The sequence below is a fragment of the Frankliniella occidentalis genome, unplaced genomic scaffold (assembly GCF_000697945.3).
Source record: "Frankliniella occidentalis isolate FOCC.00 unplaced genomic scaffold, Focc_3.1 Scaffold256, whole genome shotgun sequence".
Lineage (NCBI taxonomy): Eukaryota > Metazoa > Arthropoda > Insecta > Thysanoptera > Thripidae > Frankliniella > Frankliniella occidentalis.
The window spans coordinates 188,026-193,225 of NW_026267382.1; the positions used below are offsets into that span (position 1 = coordinate 188,026).

A 5,200-nucleotide genomic window follows, 5' to 3' on the forward strand; every position below is an offset into this window, starting at 1 on the left:
TCCTCCCGGTTGCAGTGTTGCAACACTGCAACCGGGAGGAGGACCTGGCCTCCGACCTAGCCATAGCCGCTGAGTTAGGACAATGCAGGCGGTCTGGGCGGCCTCGGTAGCCCAAGTACTTCCTTGGCCACCCGATAGGCCTCCAACTGCGCGGCGCCGTTTGTCCCGCTCGAGCTCGATCTGGGCGCGGTACCGTAGCTCCGACGCCCACTCCTCCCGGGCCGCAGCTCCAGGCCGCCAGGCAGGGTGGCCCACCGTCAGCCGACGGCGTCCTGGCTGCGGGTCCTGAGCCACAGACTCCACGGCGACAGGCGGCGGCCAACGCGACGGCGCCGGCCCTCACAGCATTCCACCGGGACCGAGCGGGCAGGGCGCCTTACGCCGCAGACCGCCCTCGGACGGCCCGCGAAGCGCGCGGCCCGTGACCAACACCAGATGGAGCAGCAGGGGGCGTTTCTTCGCCTCGGTGACCGGGACCCGTCCTGCCGCTCGCATGCACGTCCTGTTCCGGCATCTCTGAGTCTCCAAGCGGACCCCGACGGCCGCATGGGGCCGGCGGGCCCACCATCGAGGACTGGCAGCGGTGGGCGGACGGGCTCCAGGATGCCACACCGGTGCCGGTGCTGGCGGAGGCACCCGACCCTGAAGCCCAGGCGCCGGACCAACTGGCTAGGTACGCCAGGACTCTCTCCAACAACACTGGGCCGGACTTGCTGCCGGGGGAGCTGTTAAAATATGCCCCTCCTAGCCTCTCTCAGCTGTTGGCTGCGGTAATCGGCCCAGCCTGAGAGGCGGGTGAGTTCCCCACGGAGTGGGTCACATCGGTCCAGCAGCCCATTCCCAAGGTGCCGCGTACGCTGGCGGAATACCGCAGGCTCACCTTGTGGAACGTCATCTACAAGCTGCTGGCCAAACACCTCCTGATGCCCCTCTACGCGGTGCCCCCGCCCATGCCTTGGTACCAGGCTGGGTTCCAGCCGCAGAGAGGGACCTACGACCATATCGTGCTGCTCAGGAAGGTGCGCTTGAGGGCGGGCGACACGGTCCACGTCTTGGGCCTGGACATCAAGTCGGCGTTCCCGTCGACGGGAGCTGGCGGCGGTGCTGCTGGCCGACGGCGTCTCTCCGTTCCTGCTCAACGGCGTCACCGCGCTGGCGCTGACGGGCTTCACTTCCATCAGGTGGTTCGCGGCCCGCACGGCACGGGGAAGCAGGGCTGCTCCCTCGCGCCGTTCCTCTTCACGCGCGCCCTCCACTGGGCCATCAAGGCAGCGGTGCAGCACCTCCCCGGCTTCAGCCTTGACGTGGACTCCATCGACTTCTCCCCGCTCCTCCTGGCCTATGCTGATGATCTCCTGGTGGCGTCGATCGACGTCGGGGTCGGGGACCTGCACGCGTTCCTGGACAGCTGCGCGGTGCCGGCGATCGGGTTGGTCTAAAACTTCCATAAGTGTGAATACTTAATCAAGACTCCGTTACCGCAGGATTTCCGCCCCCTCCCGTGCCCCGCCCTCATTGCCGGCAGGGCCGTTCCTCAAGTGGCCAAGCTCCTCTACCCGGGAGCCCTCATCACGGCGAGCCTGGATCGCCGCAGCACGGCGTACCAGCGCATCACCACCACCAGGCGCTCGGTAACAGCGCTCCAGCCGCTGATCTACCGGCACCCGCTCCCGTCCAAGGTCGTGGCGAGGATCTGGACGTGCGCCTGCGCTAAGCTACGCCCACCACCACCACCCGCAGGTCTTGCTGCACACCTCTCCCTCTGCTGACCGCCGGCCAAGTGACCGAGACGCCGCGCGGCTCGCTCCGCCTCCACCTCTCTCTCTCGCTCAGCTGGTTCGGTCCGCGGCTCGGTTGTGTCAGAGCTGAACTGAACACCGACCAGGGCGAACTATCAGCCTCACCTACCATCTTTCTATCCCCGGTACGTTATGCCTTTCTGCCACGTGTTCGTGGTTTTCCTATTCGAGTTAGAGCCTTGTATTGATTTTACCTTTTTATCCCTTCTACTTCTAGGGTCTTGAAGGGTCTTGTACGTCTTGGACGTCTTTACCATGACTGGTTTTACCTGAGTTTTGCAATGCAAGTAATTCTATCGTATCGTGCCGACATGTCGCCCTCTGACCTCAAGCTCACCGCATCGTTTCGTCCTGCTCTCGGAGTGTATCGTTCTTGTATACGTCTCGGTTTACACCTTTAGCTTTGGTTTACCGGTTTTTATGTATGTATCGTTTGGCCGTGGTGCCGTTGTTCTGGACCTCCTGGAGTTAGGTTATGAAGTGCCTTTTGATTGTTTTTCTGTCAGCCAGTCTAAATAAACTGTGATATTGTTAATTATGGGTTCTAGTTATGTTAGGAATTTCACATTCCTTGGCGCACTTATATAAATTCATTGCTTTAACCCAGCCCCTGTACCTGGCAAACGCTGAGCTAGTCGTCCAGTTTATCAGGGTTATGTATCAGGCCACCACCAATAGGGTAAGTCGTATATCGCTTATTTTCGATTCTTGGGTTGTAATAGTGTTTTCCAACCGCCATTTTAGATGAAAACTCCTGGAAACATTTTTTAAGTTTTTCCCTTTAACGTTTTCATAACCCTACCTTGCCTGTTCTTCTGGCCTGCCATAAGAGGTGGTTTTGAAAACTTCAATTTTGGGCGTATTTTTTTCTTGACTAAACACGCAATTTTACGGCTCTTTGGGAGAAAATTTTGAGAAGAAGGCTCTATCTCAGCCGGTTTTCGAGCTACGAATTATTATTGGAAGGGAAAAGGTTGCTTATTTACAGCAATATAAAAACAATTCATATTATGCAAACCGGCAGAGATAGAGCTTTCTCCTTAAAATTTTCACCCAAAGAGCCGTAAAATTGCGTGTTTAGTCAAGAAAAAAATACGCCCAAAATTGAAGTTTTCAAAACAACCTCTTATGGCAGGCCAGAATAACAGGCAAGGTAGGGTTATGAAAACGTTAAAGGAAAAAACTTAAAAAATGTTTCCCGGAGTTTTCATCCAAAATGGCGCATGGAAAACACTATTACAACCCAAGAATCGAAAATAAGCGATATACGACTTACCCTAACCACCAAGGCCACCAGGACCACCCTGCGGCGCCAGGCGGACGTGTTTTAATAACATCAACACCGGCGTAGCAGACAGCATAGGGTTGTATGGTCCCACCAGTCGGCTTTCGTACTGACAGCCAGTCTGATCACAGTCCCTATGGTGCCTGCTGTGCCGGTCTATAAATGGGCGCTAATTTAATATATCGTTCCCGGCCTTCAATAATTTGAAGGGGCGCGCCAAGCGGCAGTTCCTGGAGCGGGCCCGCCATGTCCGTGCACACACAAAACAGTATTCTTGCGATAAGAATATAAATATTCTTGCTTACGATATTCTATTCCCAATCATAATATTCTACCAGTTATGCCTCCAAACTTCTTCTTAATAGCATGCGGATTACACCCATTAGAATAAAATATACTTAGTACGAAGGGCGCTGTCAATACATCTGTATACTCAACATGAGAATAATAGTCTTCTTACAAGAAAAATAGTATTCTTGATTTGAGAACACATGTCGGATTGAGGTGCCAGTTTTTGCCCGATGGAAAACTACCTCATTTGAAACTTGTAATGTTCTTCACGGAAGCATAATTATTCTTAAGAGTGTGAGCCCTCCGGTCGAATGGGATTCGTAGCCCACGCAACTCGGGTAGAGCTGTTCTCGTAGCCTAGTGGTCAAGGGTGCGGAGTGATAAGTCAAAGGTCCGAGGTTCGAATCCAGGTAAAGTTGGCCAAAAAAGTCAACGAAATTGAAGTGTTAACGCAAATAAATGAAATGGCGCACACCAAGAATAACATTTTCTACTTTTTGTGGTCTAAAATGAGAATCTAGAGAATCTACCCTCAAGCCTACATTATTCTTGAAACAAGAATACTAACTTGAGTATATTTTATACTAACGGTAAGAATATATAGTCTAGTCCCCATATCAAGAATATTTTATTCTTACTCAAATCATAATCGGCTTGCAGTCAGAATACTATTTTGTGTGTGTGGGACGGGCGGTAGCGAGGGGGTGATCAGTCATGCGAAATGTGTACAATGATTTTACGGAAAGTGACTTTTTTTTGACTTTTTTGTGACTTTTTTGTGACTTTTTTGGGGGGTTGTACAATGATTTTTCGAAGTGATCCCCCCCTCGGGCGGTAGTTAGATAGGAGGGAAAATTCATTGGAGGACGGGAAGCCACCAACTTCCCGACCGAGCCCGTCCGCCCGAGTGGAAAAAAATGTCAGTAAGAAGTTAGTGTGGTATGCTACTCTATCTAATTACAGATTTGCAATTAATGATGCCTCTATCAGAGGAATGGTGAAGGAGGAAGCTCACAGGCTGCTTGAATTTACCAAGAGTGAAGTAAAAGACAAATTAGTCTCCTTGGAGGTCAACTCCAGCAAGAAAGATGGCCGCCCTTTCTTTGGAGTCAAGATTCTGTTTTCTTATAATGGGGAGCTTCAGTTGCGTACTCATGCAGTAAGGGAGCTATTTGTCTCTTAGAGTGGAGAAAATTTGATGAGTGAAATTAGTAATAGTAGTAAGTGTACCCCATTGTAACCCTCCGCCATCTTCGTACCCCATTGCACGGCTCGCAGCGCGCCCCGCCCTGCTTTGGGGCGTCTATCTATGTGGGACTCACGTGATTAATATGTACTTATGACCGTCTTTTACAGTCGTTGTCGATGTCGTGGAAAGCACTTGGTGGGGTCTCCACCACCGCCCACCCCTCCGCCCTGGTGTGTCGCCGCACCCACCTCACCCCAGTCGCCAGGTGGACGACGGGACGGGCGACGACAACGCACTGCACGAGGTAAGTCTAGTTGTTGTTGCCGCTGTGCTTGTTTTGACCTGTGTGCTCCTTCTATGTGCAGTTCCCCGTGCGCGCGCCCCTGGCCCCCGCCGCTGTGCAGGCCGCCGCCGTGCTGGAGGATCAGGCCTATGAGCAGCCCATATCCGCCCCGCACCAGCAGGCCGCCGCCAAGGAGGCCCCAGCTGACTCCACAGAAGTGTGTGTGTGTGCGCGCGCGAGGTTTCACCATGGTTTAAACTCTGATTGTTCTTCTGCAGGCATGCATCAGGGCTCGCTCCGCCCCCTCCCGCCTCCACACCCCTGCTGCCAGGGCCCCAGTGGCCGCCCCCACC

General features: G+C 53.6%; 1 long non-coding RNA gene across 1 annotated transcript; it reads left to right on the top strand.

Moving 5' to 3' along the window:
* Positions 1-436: 436 nt before the first annotated feature.
* On the top strand, positions 437-2,334 carry LOC127750771 (uncharacterized). Its single transcript, XR_008011842.1, has 2 exons — positions 437-1,924; positions 2,017-2,334. It is a non-coding gene; the product is annotated as an uncharacterized LOC127750771 (long non-coding RNA).
* The last annotated feature ends 2,866 nt before the right edge of the window (positions 2,335-5,200 follow it).